Raw genomic sequence first — 27296 nt, 5'->3', positions numbered from 1 at the left:
TAACTGTGGGTACAAAGTGTTTTGCTTGGCTGGGGGACTTCCTTTGGAAAGTCTGCCTGCTTGGAATCACAGCAGAGCTTTCCAGAAGGGCTCACAAGTGCCCCTTCAAGGTGGAAGGGGTGCAGATATCCTTTATGACCTTCTCCTGCTCCTGGCTGGTCTGGGTGCAAACCCAGCCTTAAAGCAGAAGTCTAAAGGCTTTGTTTGCCAAGAACCATTCAGACTGAGGGGGAGACCTTCTGGCTCTCTACAACTCCCTGAAAGGAGGTTGGAGTGAGGTGGGGCTTGGTCTCTTCTCCCTAGTCTCAGGTGATAGAATGAGAGGAAGTGGCCTGAAATTGTGCCGGGGGGGGGATTAGGATGGACCTGAGGAACAATTTCTTTACTGAAAGAGTCATCAGGTGTTGGAATAGTCTGCCCTGGGAGGTGGTGGAGTCCCCATCACTGGAGGTGTTCAGGAAACATGTGGACATGGCATTTTGGGACATGGTTGAATGTCCCTGGTGGTCTTAGGTAGACAATTAGAGTCAATGATCTTAGAGGTCTCTTCCAAATGAAACAATTCTGTGATTCTAACCTGTGCCACACATACTGGGGGACAGGAAAGAGGGGGACCACTCCTAGTCCTTCACAAGTAGGTGATGCTCATGCTTCTCCAGCTCTCCACCAGTATTTCATCCCAGAGAAGGGGCCTTAAGATTCATCTAATCCAACCTCTCTGAAGTCAACAGGGACACTTTCCACTAGATCAGGTTGCTCAGAGCCCCAGGCAATGTGGCCTTCAACACTTCCAGAGATGGGGTGTCCAGAACCTGGGCCAGAGTCTCACCACCCTGAGTGGAAACAAAAAGTAAAAATCTTCCTCCTCTCTCATCTAAATCTCCCTCTTTTAGTTCAAACCACCACCCCTCATCCTGTCACACTCAGAAGTCTGGCCCCAGCTTTCTGTACAGCCCTTGAAGCACTGAAAGGCCACCAGAAGTTCTCCTTGGAGCTTTCTCTTCTTCAGGCTGAACAACCCCAACTCTCTCAGCCTGTCTTCATCTAAGAGATGCTCCAACCCTCTGGTGATCTTCATGACCCTCCTCTGGACTTACTTAATTTTTTTTTTTTCACAGCAGGGATTTTTTGCCTATATTTAGGCAACTCCCAAGCTTCCCAGCAGACTTTACACATCACCAAAGAGTTTGTAATATTTTTAATGTCAGGAAAAGCTGGACAGACATTAAGAGTTATGGAGAGCAGCAGCTCATAGACACTGCCCCAGGAAAAAAAAAATATGATGTGTTATTAAAAGTCACAGATTAGATGTCACTCTGGGAGAAGAATCTTTACAGTCCCTGGGGGGACACTGCTCTTGGCACTTCTGTTGGCTGCCAGCATTGTCTCCAAGTCAATGTGTTAAGCTTTTGTTTATCAGGAAACCAAATGCTTCTCCTTGTATGGAGCCTGTTATCTCAGCTTGGCATGGCATGGCATGGCATGGGTATGTCTGTTGGCATGGGTGCGTGCCCTTCCTCTTGTCAAGGTCTCCAACGTAAGCAGAAGGTCAGACTTCTTCATTTCCCAGCAGAGGATCTATTTCTTTGCTGACTGGATCCAGGCTGTCTCCTCCTCACTTTGGGAGGCAGCCACCAGAGCCTGAGCTCAGGCAGAGAAGGAGCTTGCTCAGTGCTGTAACAACTGTGCCTTAGTGAGCTCGTGCCCTTGACATTTTTCAGATGTCTACATTATTTTGCTTGTCATTTGAGAGGTATTGCTCATCCTGTCCTCACTCCCAATGTCATTTTTCCCCTCCAAGCTAATGTCCATGTCTCTAAAGTCAAGTGGCAGTGGATGAAGACTCTTAGGCTGACAAATCATCGAGCTCATTGACTCTCCTCCAAGGGAATAATGTGAGTTGACCTTCTGCTTCCCATGCTCACATTACACTGCTGGCTGCTTCAGCCACCCAAGGACAGCTGCCAGTCACAGCCAGTTGCTTGCTGTGGTGGTTGCCAAAACCTCAGTCTGCCAGCTAGGAGCTCCATTTGCCAAGCTCCATTTGTGATGAGTTCCCCAGTGCTGGTCCAAGCTGAAAATAGGTGCAGTTGGCTCCATAGACCTCTTGATTTGGAGGAGGAAAGCAAGAGAGGAGGAAAGGAAGCTGAGTTTTACATAGGCATTGTTACTGGTCACAGGAAAAACCCAAAAGGACTGGGAGGAGAGTTTGACTCAGAAGAGATCAAAAATACAGATGCTTATCCAGAAGCCTTTGATCTATCAGCATGGAAAGTCTAGGTCAGGTTTTCAGGCTCTTCTTTGAAATTTGTGATGCTCTTTCAGTCCTGCTTGAAAACCATCCCTCTCTGTCTCCAAACAATAAGCAAGAACAAGGAAAGCAACAAGTAACCAAAATGTCTCAATGTCCATTCACATTCTGGGTGCCTTTTGAGGTTTCTTCTCATTTTGTAGCTAATTAATCTTTAGTTGTTACCAAGTTTGCTCACAGTGGGTTCCTCAGGCTGAATATACCAAGAAGAATAGTAGCCATTCAAACACTATAATGGTATTATTGAAAAAGCAAAAGACATTAATTAATGAATAGAGTTAATGGGCAGAAGAAAAAGAGCAAAAGTTATTTCTTAGTCTCTGTTATGAGACACAAAAGAAAACCCTCTGTGATTGCTGCAGAAAGGAGCAAAGATCTCATTTATATGTGATCAAAATTAATTTTCCCTGGGAGAGGATAATGATAACTAATTAAATGATATCAGCAATTATTTCAGAGGAATAAATTCAGTGCTGAAGGGGGGGGGGAAGATCAAGAGAGAGGAGGAGGAGGAAAAGAAGGATCAGGTCAGCTAAAGGATATGGATGTGATTTTCAACCTGCAGCTCCAGCCCTTTGGAAGAGTCATGCACACACTACAGAAATGAAGTATCAATTCTTCTGGCATCTTCATCTCAGGTGATCATTCAGCCACCAAATGGACATCAGTGATGATCCAGCAGGTGGAATCAGTGGGATGTATGGTCTGGTTCATACTGAAATTTAAAAGCCAACAAGATCCTGGGCTGCATCAAGAGAAGTGTGGCCAGCAGGGTAAGGGAGGTGATTCTCCCCCTCTGCTCAGCTCTGGTGAGACCCCACCTGGAGTACTGCATCCAGTTCTGGAGCCTCTGTTACAAGAGGGATATGGACATGCTGGAAGGTGTCCAGAGAAGGGCCACCAGGATGAGCAGAGGGCTGGAGCACCTCTGCTATGAGCACAGACTGAAAGAGTTGGGGTTGCTCAGTCTGGAGAAGAGAAGGCTCCAAGGTGACCTTCTTGTGGCCTTCCAGTATCTGAAGGGGACTACAGGAAAGCTGGGGAGGGACTTTTTAGGCTATTAGGGAGTGATAGGACTGGGGGGAATGGAATAAAGCTGGAAGTGGGGAGATTTAGACTGGACATGAGGAAGAAGTTCTTCCCCATGAGAGTGGTGAGAGCCTGGAATGGGTTGTCCAGGGAGGTGGTTGAGGTCCCATCCCTGGAGGTGTTTGCAGCCAGGCTGGATGAGGCTCTGGCCAGCCTGATGTAGTGTGAGGTGTCCCTGCCCATGGCAGGGGGGTTGGGACTGGCTGATCCTTGTGGTCCCTTCCAACCCTGACTGATTCTATGATACTCAGGAGAATTGAGTTAAAATTGCCTTTGCTATCAGATAAGGAAGGAGTCAGGGGAGATAAATTTAGGAGTGGATCTCTACACTGCTAACAGCTACATTTAGATTAAACAAATTTTGCCTCTCTGCAGGCATCAGAAATGGAGCAGGGTATCTATGATCACCTGCACCATGTTGTACCATAAACCATCTATGAGAGGTCTGGGAAGTGAAGGAGGGAACTACACAATAGCTTAGATCTGATGGCATGTATTGAACGAATCAACACCCAGGAGGTGGCCAAGATGCCACCATAAACTTTCACCATACATCCATACTTCCCATATATAGACAGGGGTTGTCCCATTTTCTTCCCTGGTGGCAACATATCAAGGCTGAAGGCAAAGGTTCACTCAGTCTAAGAGATCAAGCAAGAGCATCTTCCAAAAATCAGGGAATGTCCCAAGGGGTGGTGGCCAGTGGAGAAATCAGGATGGATCACTCCAAACTCCAGTAGGAAGGGATCTTAAAGCTCATCTAGCTGCAGCCTTTCTCTCCTGGGCAGGGACACCTTCCACTAGACCAAGCTGCTCAGAGCCCCATCCAACCTGGCCTTGACCACCTCCAGGAAGGGAGCATCCACAACTCTCTGGGCAAACTGTGCTGGTGTCTCACCACCTTCACAGTGAATAATTTCTTCCTGGCATCCAATTAAACCTCCCCTCCTTCATTTTACAATCATTACCTCTCATCTCATCCATGCACCCCCTCCTCATCTTTCCTGCAGGCCCCATTGGAGTACTAGAAGGCCACCATAAGTTAGGTACTGGAATTGAAAACAAAAAGGAGGGACACAGAAATTAATTCAACCAGACACTGTTCAGATAGACTCAGGGAAAGCTGAAAGATAAAACAAAACAAAACAAAAACAAAAACAAAAAAACACAGAAAAAAACAACTGAACAAAATGCTTTAGCTGGCAATAGCAGCAAACCCAAAGGTCCATTAGATTGTGTTTATTTTCTTGGACATGTTTCTATAGCATGAAGTCAAATTGTCACTGACTGCCAACTGGCTGCCAAAGTTGTTTCCAGGAGTTCAAGTTTCTCAGTGGCTCTTCTGTAGCGTGGAAGTGTGAAGAGCTGGCCCAAAGAGCCTCATCAGGGGAAGAAGGATTTTAAACTGCTGCACTTAGAAGGTCTTTAAGAAGAAAATTAGGTACGAGGAGGTGGTGGAATGTGTTGAAAAATTAGCCCAGGGAGAGTGTGTTGATGACATCCAGGGCTGGGATTAACAATGGGGCCCTGTTGTAGCTTGGAAAACACCGAGCTTCCCGCAGGAGTGGAGCTAAGGAAGGCTGGAGTGCCATGGCTCTTCCCTGAGCAGAGCCTCTGATGCCTACAAAGGGTAAAGTTATTCCCCTTTACATCAGAGGAGTTGCTAATGAGACTCATCTCTTCTGCTGCAGGAGCTATTTCTGCTACATCTCCAGGGGCTGTGCTCAAGGTGAGGAGAAAGTTCTTCATGGAGAGAGTTGTCAGCCAGTGGAATGTGCTGCCCAGGGAGGTGGTGGAGTCACCACCCCTGGAGGTGTTCAAGAGGGGATTGGATGTGGCACTTGGTGCCATGGTTTAGTAGTCATGAGGTTTTGGGTGAGAGGTTGGACTTTGATGATCCTTGAGGTCTTTTCCAACCTTACTGATTCTGTGTGATCTTTGAGACTGTATTCATCCACCCAGCTGAGACCCTCCCTGCAATGCTGGGACAGCTCTGGAGTCCTCAGCACAGACAGGGACCTGTTGGAGCAGGGCCAGAGGAGGCCACAGCAATGCTGGCAGGGCTGGAAGCCCTCTGCTGTGAGGCCAGGCTGAGAGTTGGGCTTGGTCAGCCTGGAGAAGAGAAGGCTCCAGGGAGACCTTCTGGTGGCCTTCAGTACTTCAAGGGGACCATCAGAAAGCTGGGGCCAGACTTTTGAGCAGGGCCTGCTGTGACAGGACAAGGGGGGTTGGTTTGAACTGAGAGAGGAAGATTCAGACTGGAGAGAAGGAAAAAAATTTTGACACTGAGGGTGGTGAGAGCCTGTCCCTGGTTGTCCAGAGGGGTAGGAGATGCCCCCTGCCTGGCACCATTGCAGGTCAGGTTGTCTGGGGCTCTGAGCAACCTGCTCTGGTAGCAGATGTCCCTGCTGGCTGCAGGGGGGTTGGACTGGATAAGTTTTAAAGGTCCCTTTCCAACCCAAACCATTCTGTGAAGTCCAACTGACTCTAACTATGGTTTTTAAGAAAGGTTGTTGAGAGGAAGGATGTAGATGCAAGAGGAAGAGTCAGGCAAAGGGATAAACAGGCACAACCAGACAGCACAACTGGGTGATTTTTCTTAGGAATGTGGGAAGAGGTAAGCTACTGTGTGACAGGAAATGTTCCTCCTGTGTTCTGCGTGAACACTCAGATGAGCAGTGCACAGAGACACTGCTCAAAGAAGTGAAGAAAAGAGAGTCCCAGCATGGGGAGGATTGGAAGGGACCTCTGGAGCTCAGCCAGTCCAACCCCCTGCTAAAGTAAGGCACCCACAGCAGCTTGCCCACGAGCACAATGCCCAGGGGGGTTTGGAATCTCTCCAGAGAAGTAAACATCATCTACTTTAAACCAAAGACACCAGCATGGTGCCACATGGAGCACTCTAAGGATGGAGAAAGGTTTTACAGGCAGCAGCAGAGAAAGGTTTGCAGCAGCTTCCTCACAGCAGGGAACGACAGAAACTTATCAAATGAAGATCTGCCCTACTTGCACCATCTGACTTTGACACCCTCAGCTTGAGACACACGTCTCCACCACTCTCAGGATCCCCTCCACAGAAAGCCAGACACAGCAGGCTGCTATTTTTGGGCTCATAACCCACGTCTTAAGAGTTTGCTATGTTCTCATATGCCAGCAGGAAGGCTGCTGGCTTGATCTGCCAACAAGTCCTACTTAGGGGTGCAAAACCCCCCTTCAGTGATGAGACAATCAGAAGCAAAACAATTTCAAATGCTTCAAAAGATATCTTTTATTTTATTATTTTATTATTTTTTTTTTCCATAAGCCAATCTAAAACGGAAAAAGCCTCCCTAAGAGATTGGATCAGGTTCCTTACTCAGCCAAGGAAAAACAAGATGACATCCAAGCCTCTTAAGTCTTTTCACACATGGAAGGCCAAGGCAGCCAAATTTCTCCTTCATCATTTCCACATTCAGCTTTCCACACACTGAGCACTACAGAACAGCACTTTCTACATAACAAACAGCCCTTCACCAGAGGGGGAAGAAAGAAAAGCAGAAAAATCTCATCCCTGTCTGCCTATATTTTCAGGGATTCTGCTTGGTTTCTTCTTTCCACCTCCTCTACAGAAATGCTTCCTGTGAGCATGGGAAATAATGTGGCCTCTTGTTGCCCAGTCACCTGGCCTCACCCCACGTTTGTTGAGGTCAGTGGTGAACTTCTCACCACCTACTCAGAGAAGGAAATTCCACTCTTTTCAGTTATTTCATTTATGTTGGCTAGCAAGATTCCAAGTTCTGGCTATCCCAGCATTACCCCAGACAAGTTTCAATGTTTGCATTCAAGTCCTACTCATTCTTCCACTTCCACATCAACATTTCTTTCATTTTGCTGTGCTCTTCATTTTGAATGATCAGCAGAAGCTGGAGGGCATAGGAAGAATTAATTCATACATTAATTTATTATTGGCATAATCAAATTTATTTTCCATGGGAGTGCTATTTTTTGGGGGGTGGAGGTGGGGGGTGTGATCCATGACAGCATGCTCAAAACTGCCATCATCATGTGTCATCATCAGGTGGTGATGGAATGAGTGGAGAAGGGTGTTGTTTTTTTTTTTTTTTTTTGCACAGGCATCTTATGACAAGGAAGTTGGAGCATGTCAAAATCAACAGGAATCCAACATGAGTTTATAAAACTTGACACTCTTGATCTTCCCACAATGAAATATGCTCCAGCACCACCATGAGAAATTCCACACAATGAAAAATCCTCCACCACCACCAGCAGAAACTCAACACAAAGAAGGAACCTCCACCACTAACAGCAGAAACTCCACACAATGAAAAATCCTCCACCACCAACAGCAAAACCTCCACATAATAAAAATCCTCCACCAGCACCAGCAAAACTCCACACAATGAAAAATCCTCCACCACCACTAACAGCAAAACTCCACACAATAAAAATCCTCTACCACCAGCAGCAGAAATTCCACACAAAGAAGGAACCTCCACCACCACTAACAGCAAAAACTCCACACAATAAAAAACCTCTACCACCAGCAGCAGCAGAAACACCACACAATGAAAAATCCTCCACCACCACCAGCAGCAAAACTCCACACAATGAAAAATCCTCCACCACCAACAGCAAAACCTCCACATAATAAAAATCCTCCACCACCACCAGCAAAACTCCACACAATGAAAAATCCTCCACCACCACTACCAGCAGCAAAACTCCACACAATAAAAATCTTCCACCACCACCAGCAAAAGCTCCACACAGAATTTGAGATGTGGCCTCACTTGTGCCCTTTCCAGAGGGACAATCCCTGCCCTGCTCCTGCTGGCCACACCATTGCTGACCCAGGCCAGGCTGCTGTGTTGTTGTTGTTGTTTGTGCAATTATTGGGATTTCTTTTTTTATCTGCTCTGAGTCCTGGCCTTAATCTCCTCAGCAGGAAAACCCAGACCATGCCTGAAACAGAAACAGAAGTGAGTTAAGTGGCATTTCAGGGTTTGCTGTGCTCCATCAAAATTAGTTCCATGCTGAAACTGATTTGTAGCAAATCTAAGTAACTTAATTGGAGTGCTAATGAGTGCTAATGACTCTGAAATCACCAGCTTAAATAGCAGAGGAGCTTCTGGGGAAGACCTGACTGCAAAAGTGGCAACAGAGAAAATGTGTGGCACAAAACCTCTTCAAGAGCATTGCTCAGAAAGATGGCAAAAGGAACCCTTTGTGTCCAAGAGTTCAGGTTTTGATTAAGAAACCTAAGAGTGGATGTCTTCTTGTGTCTGGGGTATCTATCAATGAATGATAGATAAATATCATAAGGGGATGCTGAGGGACCTGGGGTTGTTCAGCCTGGAGAAAAGGAGAACCAGGGGAGACCTTCTGGCTCTCTACAACTCCCTCAAAGAAGGTTGCAGCCAGGTGAGGGTTGGTCTCCCAAGGAACAAGCAATAGCACAAGAGGAAATGGTCCCAAGTTGCCCCAGGGTAGGTTTAGGTCAGGCACAAGGAACAATTTCTTCCCCTTGACGGCTGCCCAGGCTGGCCATGGCAGTGGTGGACTCTCCATCCCTAGAGGGGTTGCAAAGCCATGAAGAGATGGTGCTGAGGGCCATGGTTTAGTGGTGCCCTGGCAGTGCTGCGCTAGCAGATGGACTTGATGATCCTAAGGGTCTCTTCTAATCAGAATGGTTCTGTGAGTCTATAAAATACCTGAAAGCTCCCAGCCATTTTTGACCCCCAAGCTCTTAGGAAAACCCATCCATGAAAACCTAAGCATCAGCACATTCCTCCTCACCCTTTGAGCATGCTGCAAAAAGCAACACAACTGTGGTAGTGAACCTCCAGAATTCTCCAGTCTTGCCTTATATGCTGAAATCTGAACCTCTGCCTTCTGGACTCAAGTGTCTGAACAAAAAATTCAGACTCAGCTCTCTGCTGGATGCAATGAACAGATCCAAAGGAGCACCTGGGTTTCAAACTCTTGCTTCATTTAGGAGACTAAATGCTTCCTTGGATCATAACTTTGGGGCAACTGCTGCAGAGAATTGCTTGGCACTGTGATTTTCTTGAAACACAGCTTCTAAAACCTCAAATAAAAGCAAATAGCAACAGTAAAACACCTTTTATTTTTTTTTCCAAATAAACTCCTAATTCCCCCACCACCAATTGATGGGTGGCACTAATTTAAGGATTGAAGATAATGAGTCTCTGTTATAAAGTGGGACACTTGCACTGCTACAGGGCTCTTACTATTAAAAAATAATATCTTTGAAAGCCACAAGCAATGGGAAGGGCTGCATGACATTTTCAAAACTCCAAGGTAAACAGATTTTGCAACTTGGATCCATTAACCTTCTCCATTTAAACCACGCAGAGCTGTGCTTCAACCTGACAACCACAACAGTGAAAAACCAAGAAGCAGCAGGTTCCAAAACAGCTGAGAAACTGAAAAATGGAACTTTCAGCAGGGCTTTGTGCTCTTAGCAGTTACCAGTGGTGCAAAAGCTCATCTGAAACAAGAGATCATAGACATTTCACCATCCTTTATCCTGGGAAGCTGTAGACATTTTCTGTACATAGAACCAAGTCCAACCATCAACCCAACACCACCATGGCCATCAAACCACATCCCAAAGTGCCATGGCCACACATTTCTTGACCACCTCCAGGGATGGTGACTCCACCACATACCCAGGCAGCCTGTTCCAATGCCTGACCACTCTTGCAGGAAAGAAACTTTTCCTAATCTCCAGCCTAACCCTCCTCTGGTGGAATTTCAGGCCAGTTCCTCTTGTTCTATTGCCTGATACTAGGGAGAAGAGACCATCCCACACCTTGTCTCCAACCTCCTTTCAGGTAGCTGTAAAGAGCAATGAGGTCTCTCCTCACCTCTTTTTCTGCAGGCTAATCAATCCCAGTTCCCTAGGCTTCTCCTTATAAGACCTGTTCCTTTCACCAGCTTAGCTGCAACCTCCGTGTGTCCAGCATCCAATAACACAACTTCTTCTAAGGGTCACTTTGTGAGCAGTCATTATGAACCAGGTACTTCAGATACTGAGGATCTGATGTTCCTTTCATAGCTGTGGAGAGAAGCAAAGAGCAGTTGGTCTGCTCTGGTTTGGGGTACAGTTTATGGGGACTATGTTCCCCAGCTCACCAGTTCACTATTTCCAGGTGGATGAGACACTCTTCACTACTCCCAGTTGCTCCCACCCACCCATCCACACTGCTGGTCACAGATTCATGCTTCTTACCTTCAGCTTCTGCATTCACCAGATTCCTCCTTGAGTCAGGCTAACACACTGAAACATCAGAAAATAAGAGTGGAGGAGAAGGAGGGAGCTACTGGGCCACTTCAGTGAGTTACATCAGCTCTGCAGAGAGGTGAAGGGAGCAGAAAGGATGGGGAGGACTGCCTGGGGGACAGTGGGACAAAGGAGAAGCTGGGGTAGGGGTACAAAATGCAGTGTGTGAGTTTGTGATGTGGCTGAAACATTCAGCTGAACGTGGTGAGGTGTTGGAACAGGTTGCCCAGAGAAATTATGGATGTCCCACCTGTGGAAGCTCTCCAGGTTAGGTTGGATGGGGCTCTGAGCAACCTGGTGTAGCAGAAGGTGTCCTTGCCCATGGCAGGATGCTTGGAACTAGATGATCTTTAAGATCCATTCTATAATCCTATGATCCTATGATCTGATTCCTTCTGCAGGCTCCAAGGGTCAGCCACCAGCAGTGAGCACAGGACCAGCCCAGCTTTGGCTTGGGTCCCAAAGTACCTTGTGGTTGGAGATGGGATTGTAATGGGTACAAGATTCTCTTTCTGGTACTGCCATTGCTAAAGTTTGATGTCTCAGTTACATGAGCATGGCAACATGGTCACCACTCAGGGACTTGCTGCTAAAAATGAAGCTGGGTTTCTTAGTCTGCTCAGCTTTCATTGCAGGTGCTTAAAAAATTTGTCTTCCTGTCACATACCACAGAGATGTACCTAGCTCTGCAGACTACATTGATGGGGCTCCTGCAGCTCCTATTAAATCCTTGGAAGCAATTTCTAGGGGAAAAGAAGATGATATCAAATGGCAATGAGAGGAGAGTTGAGAAGAAAGAACATTTGAAATTCAACCAGTTGAGGGAAATTATCTTCCATACTCTGGAACAAAATGCTGGGCTCTCCTGCTTGGAGTTAGAACAGACATGATTCTGATTTTTCAGCTCAGCCTCTGCTCAGGGAGGGCACTTTCTGAAGTTCAGGGCATATTTGCACCTCTAGTGGCTGCTGCTAGCAGTGAGAACCCTGATGGGGAGAGTTCCTGCCAAGGGCTGGGCTGCAGAAAGGCTCTGGCTTAGACTGGCTCCTGTGCAGACCAAGGGCACTGCCACATCTTGTGCCCCACACTTAGAGGCAGGAAGTCAAAAGTGCACCTGTGGGGAGGAGGGGACAGGACAGGTGACCCTCATCTGGCCAACAAGGGGTTCTATCCCATGGACGTCACCTTCAGGATAAAGCTGAAGGATCACCAGGGTGAAGCCTCTTCTTCAGTGGCCAGTGTCTGAGGAGGACTCTGCCCATTCTCCAGCTTTTGATCCTAATTCCTGCGTTCCTGAATCCAGTTTCCATTTGCCTCTAAGTCCAGTCTGGGACTTCCCCAGTACCTGCCTCTGGCATCAGTGGTGACAATGGAGATGTTCTTGCCATCAGGGCTGGGCTGACTCTAGTCTGTATCTCAATGTCCCCATTTCATCAGATTGTTCTTCTCTCCATCCCAGCTGTTTCTTTTCCAGCCCATCAGTCTCTCTCCCTTATTCCCTTCCCCTTTAGGAATGAAGAGTGGTTTATGGAGAGCATCTATCAATGGTCCAGAGGCCAGCTCAGCCCTCACCCATGACATGGGCAACCATTAAACACTATGAATAAGCAAGAAGAGGAAGGAGCTTTTTGCACATCACCAGGAGAGCAGCCAGGCTGCAGAGCTGCACTGTGGAAGGATCTTCACACTCTGAACATGAGGATGTGCTGAACAAGCCCTGCTCTCTGCAAGCTGGTGTGATTTGCACCCTCCACTGCTCAGGATGGATTTGTCCTGCTATTGACAGAGCAAAGGGATGAAGCAAGGGCCCTGGTATGTCAGCCCCACCTGTTGGACTGACCATCAACAGGAGCTGCCAAAGCCTTACCAGAAGAGTGACTAATCCATGCTGGAAACATCAGAGAACTTTCCAAACCTTGTTGTTTTGTAGTTGCAGAATGACAAATGCATTTTATGCATTTGCTGGTTGGGATCAAGCTTCCTGGAGACCTTAACAGAAGGAGTGTCTGTCATCACATCAGCTTAGAGTGGTCTCTGAATTTTTCTCATCCATTTAGAGTGAAGCCACCACCTGCCTCTTTTGCCAATCCCTTCCAGAACACCAGAGAGCATTGTGTCAGAACACCAACAGGATGCTTTGCAGGACAAGCCAGAAGTCATCAAGCCAAAAGCCATTACAGAGGAGTTCTCTTGTGAGGCTCTCAGCAGGAAACAAGTAGGTGGCCACTGCAAGCTGAAAGCCAACCTGGGGAGAAAACCAGGAGCTGGATAGTGGCTCTTAGTCAGGGTGTGAGCTTGGGAAGTCTGTCCTCCAACAAGTCCTCAGTGCTAGCAAACAGAACAGCTTCCTGGTGTGAGCTGCACAACAAGGCAGTTGGGGGATGATAGAGGACATCATCTTCTGTGGCTTCATTGCTTTCATTTTGAGTCCTTGGTGTGTCTCAGGCTGACATGCACAAAGCCATGCCTACTGAGGCTGCAGTCATGCCATGCTTGGGGCTCCTCTCTCGGTGCATAGGGAGATCAGCCCTCCACGAGCCAGTTCCAGCAGAGCAGGAAGAGTCTGAGAGCTTAGTGGTTAATCAAGTCAATGTTATGTCTTTAATAGGCAATATTATAACTGAATTTTCTTCTTTCCAGGGCCTGCTTGTTTTCTTTTGCTGTTCTGTTCAACGTAGAGTTGCTTAGAGAACTTAAAGAACTGAAAGACTTTTTCTAAACTACTCAGAGAGATGAACTTATGTTCCACAGGCTTTGATTGTGGAAGGGGATTGAGGATCCAAAGGCTCTGGAATCAAAGGTGATGAGGAACTGATATTCTCCTACTCTGCTTGTTAGCTTTAGTGATATATTTTTTTCTCTGCTGTCTTACATTTCATGATTCACTTCACTTATCTTCTTCCAACAGCTTCAGAGGAACAGCTTCAGAGGAACAACTTCACCTAGGAGAAAGACCTCCAGGCAGTCTTGAAAATGCATTCTCAAAATGACTCTGAGCTAGATGGTGCAAAGAAAACAAAGAATAAAACATGAATTTGGATCCCAGAAGCACCTTTACTTTCTTCTGCCTCTGCTGAAAACTCTGCTGACTTCAGCAAAGTTCTTCAGCTCTTTGATAACCCTTCTGCTTCTCAAGGCTTGGAGGAAAAGCCAGAAATTTATGCACCACTGAGACATGGTGAGGAAAAAGGCTGAGAGGCAGTCAGAAAGAAATATTTGACAAGCAGACTTGGAAGAAGAAAACCTCCTCAGCTGGATTCAGCTGGCTCAGGTCAGCTGAGGTCCAAAGAATCAAGATTTGTGTTTTGTTTTTTTGTTTGTTTTTTGGTTTTTGGTTTTTTTTTTTTTTTTGCAAAGGAGTCACTTAGATAAGGTTAAGGCTTTAAAAAGCAGAGAAATGACAACATCACAAGCTGTCAGAGAGGACATGCTCTCCTCTGGAGACTTCCTGCAGTTCTGTGCCCATGAGCATCTCTGTGGTTGGCCAGAGAAAGCTGTCAAACAGCTCATGAATAACCCAGAGGAAAAGCAAACTAGACAGAGATAAAAATCAGCATGGGTTCTTCCAGCTGAAACTCAGCTTTCATTACTTGTTTTAGAGCTGCATTCTTGCTCTTGTCTCTCAGAAGTCTCATAAAGTCCCCCTCGTCCCCCCCAAAAAAAACCTTTTGGCTTCATAGCTCTGCCCTACCTTACACTTTCTGAAAACTGGCTTCCTGTAGATCATTTGGGTGACCATGATTTATTTACTTCTTAAGGGCTTTGGACACATTTCCCTCATCCTCAGCCACTGTGTCACAACTGCACAGCAGGTTATCAAGTGTTAGCTAAGCCCTAGGAATGGGCTGGACACATTTTCTTCATCTGCTGCAAGCATAAAGCAAGCTCCAGCATTTTCAATGCTCTGTATTTGGACTGTCCACACTAAAGCTGTTGAGAACATGCCAGCCACTTCATGGGATGGAATCCCAGTGGTGTGGGGCTGAGAAGAGACCCCTGGAGAACATCTAGTCCAGCCTCACTGCTAAAGCAGGGCACCCACAGCAGCTTGCCCAGGAGCACAATGCCCAGGGGGGTTTGGAATCTCTCCACAGAAGGAGACTCCACAACCTCTCTGGGCAGCCTGGGACAGGGCTCCAGCACCCTCACACCAAACAACTTTCTCCTCCTATTCAGGTGGAATCTCCTGGGCTGCAGCCTGTGCTCATTGCTCCTTGTCCTGTCACTGGGCACGACTAACAAGAGCCTGACACCATTGTCTTGCCCTCTGCCTTTTAGCTCTTGCTGAGCACTGCTCAGATCCCCTCTCAACCTTCTCTTCTCCAGGCCAAACGACCCCAGGGCTCTCCTCCGCTCTCTTTGGCTGGCAAATCTTTGTTCCTTCTTTCCAGGCACCAGCAGCAGCAGCAGCTGACAGTGCAGAAAGAAGTATTTTCTCTCACTCAGGACCCCCTCTTTGTCTCATCTTGTTCTCCTTTACTGTGACTCCTGGTATGTTCCTGGATTTTTTAGCCTCCAGCAAGAATAGCTTCCATTCAGTCGAAGCGGATGTGGAGGCAATTCCAAAAGGTTCTCCAGTTTCTATTTATAAATCAGTCAGAGTATTCTTATTATTCTTATTTTTATTATTATTTCTGGGGATGAAAGAAAAAACAAAACAAAAAAAGAGGAAAAAAACCCACCCAACCAGAAGAAAGTATGTTCTATTTGTGTGGATTTGGTGTCCTGGAACATTCTGGGTGTTGTTTGCAGATCCATTCACAACCAGCAGCCCAAACCTGCTGTGGCTTCAGCAGAAAGAAGAGGCAAACTCAATTAAGAGTCAAGTCATGATAAATTTTCTGTTGCCATTGGCTAGCAGACTTGGATGGGACAACCAGCCAGCCCTTGTGCCAAGAGGAAATCTGACCCAGCTGACAGTGTGAGTTCCAGTACCTACAATAAAAGGGGCAGCCAGCTCCGGGTGTGTGTAGGTTTTCTTCTTCAGGAACCTTCAGACCTTTAGAGAGGGGAATCCAAGCCTCAACTCTCTCTCACTTCTGTGCAGAGGAACAAAAACACAGCACTTTCTCCAGCTCCTGGCAGGCCTTGAGGAGAAACACTTCAGACACTCTGTTGTAACCAGGATCCCCTTGTCCACCTTCCCAGAATCCCTTTTTTTTTTCTTTCTTTTTTTTCTTTCTTTTTTTTTTTCCTTCTTTTTTTTTTCCTGCATTGATTGACCTGAGAGGAACTTGCCTGGTGATGCTATTTCCCCCTCCCTGAGCTCATGGAGCTAGACTGGGATATGTTGTCTGGCAGATGTTCCCAGCTGTGCTGTTCTCCTGCACACACAGCCATAGGTGAATGCTATATTCCAGCAGCAGCTCAGAGTCTTTTCCCTTCAGCAAAAGGCCTTTCCAGGCTGCTTCAAGCCTCAGGCTCAAGGGTCCAAGCCTCACAATATGGGGAAGAGTTTTGACCTCTTTTGCTTCATAAGGAGCCCCATAGAGAGAATCACAGAATTCAGAAGGATTTTGGTGGGAAAGGACCTTTCAGATCATTAGGTCCCAACCATTAACCCGACACTGCCAGGTCACCACTAAACCATCTCCCTCAGCACCACATCTCCATGGTTTTGAAACCACTCCAGGATGGGGTTGTAGTGAGGCAGGGGTCGGTCTGTTCTCCCCACTCTCAGCTGATGGAACAAGAGGAAATGGCCTGAAATTGGGCCCCAGGAGATTTAGATTGGATGTAAGGGAAAATTTCTGTCCTGCAAGAGTGGTCAGGCATTGGAACAGGCTGCCCTGTGGTGGTGGAGTCACTGTCCCTGGAGATGTTAAAGCAGCATATGGCCCTGGCACTTTGGGAGGTGTTTTAATGGTGTTGGGTCAGTGGTTGGCCTCAATGATCTTGGAAGACTTTTCCAACCAAAATCCAATTGTATGATTCTGTATCAGAATGAGGTTGGTTTTGTTTGCTGATCTGCTATGACACATATTGCATTGTCCTATGGGACACCATGGGAGGTGGAGGAGAGGAGACTCAGAGGGGACCTTCTCACTCTCTACAACTACCTAAAAGGAAGCTGCAGTCAGGTGGGGGTCAGGCTCTGCTCCCAGGCAGCTTGTGACAGGACAAGAGGGCATGGTATGAAGCTGCACCAGGGGAAGTTTAGGTTGGATATGAGGAAGCACTTCCTCACAGAAAGAGAATTAGACACTGGAATGGACTGCCCAGGGAGGTGGTGTAGTCACCATCACTGGAGGTCTTTAAGAAAAGCTTGGCTGTGGCACTTGGTGGCATGGTTTGGCTGATATAGTGGTGTTAGGTCATAGGCTAGACCTGATGATCTCAGAGGTCTTTTCCAGCCTCAATAATTCTGTGATTCTGTAGTTCAAAACCTCCTTCATTCAAAATCTCCTTCACTCCTGGAGAATGAATCACCCAGAAGACTTTGCTCCCCAAGTGTTTACTATAAGGCATGGATTCCTTGTCAAAATTTTACTTGATCCACAACAACAGATGTAATCTGACCTAAAAGCCTTCCTCTCACAAGAGGAAAGAAAAAAAAAAAAACAACCCTTCCAACCACTTTGGAGACTCCAGCTCTACCACCCCACATCACCCCAACACACTTCAATGCTGGAAAAAAAAAATCCTCAAACCAAGGTCCATTTCAACAAATCAAAGTGGAATATTGCAGTTTCAGGAAGATTCAAATGTTTCTTTTCATCTGTCTTCTTGAGACAAAACAGGGTCTTGCTTTTCCCTTGCAATTTCTCAGAGTTCCTGTCCCACACAAATGAAATGACAAAAGTTCCATTCCCTTCTGCTAATCGTGGCACAAAGCAAAGAGCAGATGGCAGTTTCCAAATCTCTCTTGGAGAATTCACTCCATGAGAATAATTCTTTTCATGCAAAATGATTGATGCATTTGAAAGGCTTCCTCACTGGGGATTCACTCCATTACCACTGAACAATGGAAGCATCAATTTGGTTGACTATTTCGACAGAGGAGATGCTGCCTGCCTGTAAAAAGGCATTGACAATAAAACCCAAATCACACAATCCCAGCATGGTTTGGGTCAGAAAGGACCTCTGGAGACCAACCAGACCAACCACCCTGCTCAAGCTGGGTCACCCACAGCAGCTTGCCCAGCATCACAATGCCCAGGAGGGCTTGAAATCCTTCCACACAAGGAGACCCCACAACCTCTCTGGGCAGCCTGGGAAAGGGCTCCAGCAACCTCACACCAAAGAAGTTTCTCCTCCTGTTCAGATGGAACCTCCTGGGTTCCAGTTTGTCCTGTCCCTGGGCACCATGACAGGAGTCTGGCCCAATCATTTTGCCCCCCACCCTTTAGCTCTTGCTGAGCATTGATCGTATCCCCTTTGGGGCTCTCCACAGCCCCAGGGCTCTCAGCCTTTGCTCCTCACAGAGCTGCTCCAGGCCCCTCAGCAGCTTTGGAGCCTCTGCTGGACTTTCTTCAGCAGTTCCCTGTCTCTGGGGAGCCCAGCACTGCACCCAGTGCTCTTCAGTGCTGGCTCACACTGAACTCATTGTCCACCAGCACTCCCAGGTCCTTCTCAGAGCTGCTTTGCAGCAGGTCACCCCTCACCTTTTAATGGTGCAGAGGATTATTCCTGCCCAGACGCAGCACTCTACACTTGCCTTTGTTGACGTCCATGAGGTTCCCCTCTGCCCAACCCTCCAGCCATTGAAATGATTTTAAAACCTGCTGTTAAAACCAAGAACTGTCTTGTTTGGGTGGGTGGGTTTTGCCTCCATAAATGTTTATAGTCCCTACATAGTTACTCTTCTTTATTATTTGGGTTTAAACATAAAGAAGGTGCATTAAAAGCTCAAAATTACATCTTTTTGTTTGGTTGGGTTTTTTGCTGCCTTATGCTTTCAGTGTTCACTGATTTCCTGCATTCATCTGGGGTGCCTACTGCTGTGCAGAGCTTTAGATACAGGAAGAGCTCTGATAAACACACCAGGCTGGAGCTCAGGCTGTGCAGGGAAAAAAATGTACTTGCCCTTTCCAAAGATGTTCTTCCATTTTGAAGTGTGTTGAGATCATATTTTTTAAATATATGTAAAAAACCAACCAAACAACCAAACAAACCCCCCCCCAAAAAAAACAAACACAACAAAAAAAAAAAAACCAAACCAAACCAAACCAAAAAAGTTAGCAAAGGAAAAATGAGTCATGAAATTTGTGACTTTCTTCTTTCAAGAGCTGAAAGTTTAGAATCTTCTCTAAGGTACAATCATAGAATCATTTATTTTTGGTTGGAGAAGACCTTTAAGATCATCAAGCCTAAGTGCCAATCCACAATCTCCACTAAACCATGTCCCTAAGTGCCATGTCTGAATGGTTTTTGAACACCTCCAGGGATGGAGACTCCACCACCTCCCTGGGCAGCCTGCTCCAATGCCTGACCACACTTTCACTAGAGAAATTTTTCATAATACTCAAACTAATCCTCCCAAGGCTCAGCTTGAGGCCATTTCCTCTGCTTCTGTCACTTGTTACTAGGGAGAAGAGACCAATCCCACCTGGTTCCAACCTCCTGTGATGGTTTGAAACTGTCTTTTTAATTTTTCCTTGCAAAGTTCAGAACAGAGAAAGTGAAAGAGTATAAATAATTCACTATTGGGTGTAAGAAAGCAAAATACTGATTGTTCTAAACAATGTTTAAGAACTGTTTAAGAACGGTTTAAGAACTATTACCCAAAACAAAGTGGGCACTCTGCACATTCTGCAGTGGGGGCAGTTGCTGGGCTGTCTGGCTGCTGTTTCTTCTTCTCTTCTGGCTGAAGATAACACGTACTGACCTTGGCAGCTAAGTTAACAACTTTCTGCTTAACTAACTCTGCTTCTCTGTCCAGGGGGGTCTGGGGGGAAGCTCCTGGGAGAGAGGGAGGCCCCTTTGGGAGGGTCCCCTTGGGGGGAAGCAAAGGGAGATCGGTTGTGCTTTTTCTGTTGATTGTATATTTTTGTAAATGTTGTGAATTTTGTATATTTGTACATATTCATTGCATTTCATTGTAGATTTTAGACTCTGCTTGTAAATACAGTCTTCATTTGCTTCCAGACTGGGCTAGCCTGGTTACTTGTTGGTGGGGGTGAATTTCAGCTCACACTGACACACCTCCTTTCAGGAAATTGGAGGGAGCCAAGAGTTCTCCCCTCAGCCTCTGGTTCTCCAAAGTGAACAACCCCAGGTCCCTCAGCTGCTCCTCCTAAGACCTCCAGACCCTTCACCATCTTCATTGCCCTCTTCTGGACCATCTCTAGCACCAAAATGTCCTTCCTGGAGTAAGGTGACCAAAACTGAACCCCAGATTGGAGCTGTTGCCTCACCAGTGCCCAGCCTAGGAGCATAATCCCTGCCCTGTTCCTGCTGGCCACAGCAGTGCTGCTCCAAGTCACTATGCTGGTGGCCTTCTTGGCCACCTGGGCACACTGCTGGCTAATAAAATCAAACTGTTCATGAGATGAATGAAAGAGAAGCAAAACTATAATCCTATTCAGGGTGATAAGAAATGATTTGGTACAAAAGAGGTTCAGGCTCTGCCTCTCAAAGAAAACATTTCTCGGCCATTTCAGGGAGACTGGGTTGTGAATGTTGTCTAATTGCCATGAACTTATTTCCTTGTTTCATTAAGCATCTGGGGCTGTAAAGGCAAAGAGATCTGATCACTTCCTAGAAATCTGATAGAGGCTGATAAGAGGATTTGGCCTCACAGATTGAACAACATCAACATTGCAGCTTGCAAGCTTTATTTGCAGCTCTTATTTCCCTGTTCAGCCCTTAAGTCCCTCCTGGACCTCCACAGCTCTGTGGAGCCATGAGGCCACCTTCCCACCAGGCTTTACCAACCACCTATTGCACAAATAATGGCTTTAGAATAGGCATGAGGAACAATCTCTTCCCCCAGAGGGTTGTGAAGCTCTGGCCCAGGCTGCACAGGGCAGTGATGGAGTCCCCACCCCTGAAAACCACCAGTCACAGAATGCCTCCTGTCCATGGGGTGATAGAATGGTTTGGGTTGGAAGGCAACTCAAAGACCTCATCTAGTTCCAACTCCTCTGCTCTGGGCAGGGACACCTCTCCCACTAGAACAGGTTGCTCAAGACCCCATCCAACCTGGCCTGGAACACACCACCAACTAGCAAGATATTTCAGTGCCTTCCATACATTTTCACACTCCTTTTTCAACCATGTAGCCACATCCTGCCTAGAAATCCCCAGAGCTTCTCACTGCTAGCGCCTCAAAACCTAATTTCCAGGCTCAACTTCTCCACAGTCCATAAACCCTTCCTGAACACTAGTACAGGGGCCAAGCACCTACTGCCCTCACTTCATTTGGGAATCATGAGGGTTTTAAACAAAGACTCAGTGCTAGGCCTGTGGAGCTGAATCCTGATGCAGAAAGAAAGTCCCTGCATCAATATTCACTTCTGTTTCTAGGCAGGCACCTAGGCAATTGTCACGTCCCACACTGCCTGTCTGGGGGTGGTGTCAACCAGCTGGAGATCCACATGCTCCACTGAGCAAGCATTAAAGGGGTCAGTGGCTTCTGGCACCATCAAAGGGGCATGATCACACGTTTGGGGGCAATTGCAGGTGCTCCAGCGAGCCCTAACACCGATGAATTATACATGGAAAGAGCTGGGCACGTGTCCTGCTCCAGCTTGTACAGCCCTGGGGACACTTTTATGGAGTGGTTGATGAGGTGGAGAATGAGACCTTTTGCCCTTCTTTACTTGTTAGGATCAAACCAGTCTGTGCCCCAGAGCACCTGGTCTCAACCAGAGGAGAGAGGTCGATGTCCCCACGTACCAGTGCACGTGTCAGGGTACACTGGGGTGCCAGTACAGATGAGGGGCTGAGCTGCTGGGAAGCAGCTCTGTGAAGAAGAACCTGGGAGTGCTGGTGAACAAGTTCACCAGGTGGTCTTCTGACCAAGCAAGTCAATGGTCTTCCTGGGGTGCATCCAAAACAGTGTGGCCAGCAGGTCAAGGGAAGTTCCTTTCCCTGCTCTACTCTGCCCTAGCAAGGCTACATCCAGCCCTCCTGAGAAGCTGCAAAGCTCTCAAGGCCAACCATCTCCATAAAGATTTCTGCTATTCCCAATGTTAGCTGAGATGGAAATACCAGGAGAAGGCCATTTGACCTCTCTGGTTCCATCCCCTGATTGAATCAGAAAATGCAGAAGAGGAGGAAGACAAACACTGCAGATAACAGCAACATCACAGCTCATCAAATTCCTTCCCAAACTACAAACTAGAAAGGTCAGGCAGAGTTAGTGAGGGGGAAGGTCCAAGCTTGGTTTGACTTTATCTGAGGGTACTGTGTCCAGTTCTGGGCTCCCCAGTTCAAGAGAGAAAAGGAACTGCTGGAGAAAGTCCAGTGGAGGCTGGGAAGCTGCTGAGGGGAATGGAGCATCTCTGTGAGGAGGAAAGGCTGAGAGCCCTTGAGGTGCTTAGCTTGGAGAAGAGCAAACCCAGAGAGGATTTTCTCTATGCTAAAGGATGTGGGGCAAGAGGATGGGCTCAGACATCTGTCAGTGGTGCCCAGCAACAGGACAAAGGGCAGTGGGCACAAACTGGAACCCAGGAACTTTCACCTGTGATTGAGCAGGGCTTTATCCCTCCCCAGGTGCAGACCTCTACGCTTGACCTCCTTGAACTTCAGGAGGTTCTCCTCCACCCATCTCTCCAGCATGTCCAGGTGGCACTGAGTGCAGCAGAGCATGGTGGGGTGTCAGCCACTCCTCCCAGTTTGGTATCATGATAATAATAGCAAAAAATAATAATTCAAAAAGTAATACTACTACTACTACCACTAATAATAATAATAATAATAATAATAATAACAACAATAATATTATAAAATAATAATAATAACAATAATAATAAAAATAACTAATAATAATAGTAGTAGTAGCAATAGTGAATCTAAATTAGGTCTGTTGGGCTTTGGCAGGGCTGAAGTGTGCTGGAGGAGGAAGAACAATGCTCCTTGGTGTTACATGAAGCCAGCAGATAATTTAAGACACATGTTCTGGGTTTCTGCCCTCTGGTCAGTGGTTTCTGGGACAGAAAGACAAGAAGGAACACATTCTCAGAACTTGCAGGGCAATGGTGTCCCAGTACTGGCTATGCAGTTTATTTAATAATCTGGATCACAGAAATGGCATCCTTAGGGAAGAGCAAAACAAAGACGTCAGCAGGCTGAGCTCAACGGCAGCGGAAGTCGCAATGATGCTTCTGAACCAGAGGTGCTGGCATGGAGGCTTTCCAGGTGTGGTACAGTTCTGAAGAACTTTTAAACAACCTTTTGACAAGAAGGAGTCTAAATTACAGTGTAAGTGAAGCCACAGCATGCACTGGCTAGTCTAGAGCAAGAGTTGATGAGGCCTAAGTAGACAATAAATCTTTGGACACCTCTTTTGTACAGCAATAATGTCAGCACTTCTTGTTAACACCTGGCTTCTCAGCAGCAGAGCTCAACACACTTCACAAGGGAGCTCAGTTTCGTCATCCTGACTTTCTGCAGGGGGATTTTGACACACAAGAGACAAGAAGTTACTGCTCAGAAGGTCAGAGGTAGGTGTGGGGGAGAGGACCATGTGCCCTGAGTCCGACACACTTAGAACTTGCTGCTTGTGTAAAGGCAGGGATCAAATTCTGGGTGGCTCCAGAAATATATCTGAGGAGAAGCTTTATTTAATTACCAGTTAGAGAACCAAGGCATGAAACTCCCTCACTCCACCCTTCAATCTGGCCCTCTCTTGACCCAGGAGACCAGAGCAAGATGCAGTGTGTGAGCATTCAAAAGAGCATTCACACATCTGTAGAAGGTTGGCTCCTCCTCAGCCGATTGCACAAGACGGAGGCAAGTGAGAGCTCTGCTCAAGAATTTGTCTCTTTAAATAACAGTGGGAAAAAATGTGCCTCTCTGCAAAGTTTTCCCCCAATTTGTTTGGAGGAAGGTGAAGCACATAACACTGAGGATGCAGCTCACATCACGGCCCCAAATCCCTGGTCATCTCTAGTGTCTATCTGTCGAGTCACCTCCCAGCTTCAGGCTAGGCAGACAAGTGGACTTCCCAGGCTGCAGAACTTGATTTGCACTCAAGGTGATTTGTCCCTCCATAAAGTGAGGGTTTCAGTGACAGCCACCACTTGGATGGGGGAATTTCCACACACACCCCCCCACAGTCAGTGCTTTCACCCTGGAGAAATGGAGACCCATTACTCCATTACTCCAACTCCCATTACTCCAACCAGTGTCCTACCAGCTCATTGAAGTTCTGCTTGCTCATACTGATTCCCCTTCAGGCTCCTCGAGGTGGCACCTCTTTTCTGCACCCCCTCTCAGGTTTTCACAGGATCACACAGAGAATGGTAGGGGCCAGAAGGGACCTGGAAAGCTCATCCAGTCCAACCCCCCTGCCAGAGCAGGAGCACCTAGAGCAGATCACTCAGGAACACATCCAGGTGGGTTTTGAATATCTCCAGAGAGGGAGATTCCACAACCTGCCCTGGGCAGCCTGTTCCAGAGTTCTGTCACCCTCACAGTGAATAAAGTTTTGGTCACATTTCCATGGAATTTCCTATGCCTTAACTTCCACCATTGCCTCTTGTGTTGTCTATTGGACATCACCCAGCAGAGCCTGGCTCCATCCTCCTGGCACTCACCCTGCACATCTTTATCAACATGAATAAGCTCACCCCTTAGTCTCTGCTTCTCCAGGGTAAGGGACCCCAGCTCCCTCAGCCTCTCCTCCTAAGGGAGATGTAGGGAGGAGGATATTGATGTACTGGAGAGGTTATGCTGTACCATACGTGCAAACTGTGGCCACAAAGGCCATCTCAATCTGATTTAAATCTTTAACACTCAGTAGAAGAGGAACCTGTACCTGAAAACTTCAGAATATTTGCAGGAACTCTGGGCTTGACCTTGAACGATCTTTTCATGCCCCAAACCACGACAGACAAGTTGTTTCCTCTTGACATCTGCTGGCTTAACTCTGGTATGTGGATAGATGAGAGCAAAGGTTGCATCTGGAAGTGTCTGGGCACAGATAGTGCCTGCAAGTAATAAGTAATGGAGAGGCTACAACTGCCAAGGTCCTTTTGTAATAGAAAGTGTCATGTAGTTGTCCTGAGGGCTGTGGCTGCCCTTACCTCCCAGGGTTATTCATGTTTTGTAGACAGCTCAGCTCAAGAGAATGTGCATCCTGGCCTGACATCAAGCCCCTGAGCCTCCAGCAGGCAAATGGAAAAGATTAGGTTGTGCTGGGTGTCCATACCCACACCAGCACCCTGCAATGATAATGTGGATATGGAAATGCTTGGATGAAAATGTATCTGGACACAAAAATAAATCACTCAGAGACAGTAATGGCACAGATGATCTCTTTCTAATAGCTACATGGCTAATTGCCCAACTGAGCTCAATCTCAATGTCTTCTACAAAGATTACCTGATGCAAACTGATTGGGAACTGTAAGTTAGTTCAGTAAATGATTTCTTGGGGGCCATTAGGAAGAGTGTGAGCAGCAGGTCAAGGAAAGTTCTCTACCCTCTCTACTCTGCCCTACTGAGGACACATCTGGAGGACTGGATCCAGTTCTGGGCTCCCCAGTTCAAGAGACACAGGGATCATCCCGTGCCAAAGTGGTTCCAGCAGTTCGTTGTACCAAGACCCCAAGTTTTTCATCTCAAGAATCCCTTAGTTAGAGACATAAAGGCTGTTTGTTGCCTCAAGAAATATTATTTTAATAGATCTCTTTTCTGCTTAGTATCCCTTCCAGAAATCCACAGCTGGCTGGGGAAACAAGGTCAGTGATCCAGTAAGGACATAAAGTCCATGCTAAACTTTTCACAGGGACACCTGAGGCTGGATTCAACTTCAGATTCTGACATTTGACTTAATTTGACTTCAATTACAACAAACAAACAAACAAAACTAAAAAGGAAAAAAAAAAGCCCAAATGTCCATGTCTCCTTGTAAGTTAAGAGAAGTGTTTGGTAATTTACTTGAGATGACCCAAGGTAGAATCATAGAATTGTCAGGGCTGGAAGGGACCACAAGGATCATCCAGTCCCAACCCTCCTGGGCAGGGACACCTCACACCACAGCAGGTTGCTCACAGCCACATCCAGCCTGGCTGCAAAAACCTCCAGGGATGAGGCTTCCACCACCTTCCTTGGCAACCTGTGCCAGTGTCTCACCACCCTCATGGGGAAGAATTTCTTCCTAATATCTAATCTAAATCTCCCCTCCTCTAGCTTGGATCCATTCCCCATAGTCCTGTCACTCCCTGACACCCTACAAAGTGTCCCCCCCCTCACCCCCCCCCAGTTTCTTGTAGCCCCCTTCAGCCACTGGAAGGCCACAAGAAGGGACCCTACCTGGACTACTGCTGCCATCCCCAAAGACCAGAGGTCTTCTGGAGGACCTGTGTTACATGTGCCAGATCCATCCAGACATATATTCACTGGCTGTCTTTCCATAGGGAGATAGAGACAGAAAAAAGGAGAGAGATGTATCCATAGGATGAGGGGGAATGGATTTAAGTTGGAAGAGGGAACCTTTAGACTGGATAATAGGAAGAAATTCTTTAGAGTGAAGGTGGGGAGACACTAGAACAGGGAAGTTGTGGATGCCCCCTCCCTGGAGGTATTCAGGGCCAGGCTGGAGAGGGTTTTGAGCCACCTGATTCAGTGGGAGGTATCCCTGTCCATGGCATTGGGGCTGGAACTAGATGATCTTTAAGGTCCCTTCCAATCTAAAGCATTCTGTGATTCCATGATTCTATGATTCAGTGCATAACTGACATTACAGCTCAAAATCAGGTCCTGCTAAGTTTATGTACAAGTACTCTGAAGAAGTACATGAGGTTTGAAAGGACTCTTCAGTCTAGCAGAAGGAGTTCTAATAAATCCCAGTGTCTGGAGTGTGAAATTCTGTAATATCCAAGAGGAGTGGCACATCCTGAAAGGAGCCATAGTAAGCATCTAGCAATCACTAGAAGCCAACAATTGATATTTCAATATTATTATGATATCCCTTCCATCTCAATAACCCTGATTTCACACTCTGCCCCTTTTCCACCCCACCCACCTCATTTTCACCTTTTTTCCCCTCAAATCCAGAGCACCTGAGCCCTGTTAGAGTCTCCTCCCACCCCAGGTGTGGACATTTTGCCCTCCCCACCCACTCCCCTTTTTAATCCCCCCAGGACAGGCAGCAGCCCCAAGCTGAGCCCATCTGGGCTGAGGATCCTCCTCTCTTCACTGGTGAGTCCCTGTGGTGCACACTGGGTGTTGGTGATGGGGATCCCAAAAGGCTGGGTGGCCTGGTGGCCCCCTGGCTAGGTAGGGCTAGGGCTGATGACTACTCCAATCTCATCCATGCTGCTGGCTGGGCCTCCTTGCTGAGGCTCAGCTCCAATGTGTGCTATCCTGGCTGGTTGAGGGGCTTGCCTTCCAGCTCTGGGGTGGCTGCAAAAGTGGTGGTGGAGCAGGAGGTGTTGAGGATGGGGGAGAGGGAGCAGGAGCTGCTTGGGGAAGGCGAAGA

Source organism: Indicator indicator, chromosome 20, assembly GCF_027791375.1.
Source record: "Indicator indicator isolate 239-I01 chromosome 20, UM_Iind_1.1, whole genome shotgun sequence".
Classification (NCBI taxonomy): domain Eukaryota; kingdom Metazoa; phylum Chordata; class Aves; order Piciformes; family Indicatoridae; genus Indicator; species Indicator indicator.
Note: the sequence above shows the minus strand (reverse complement) of the source record.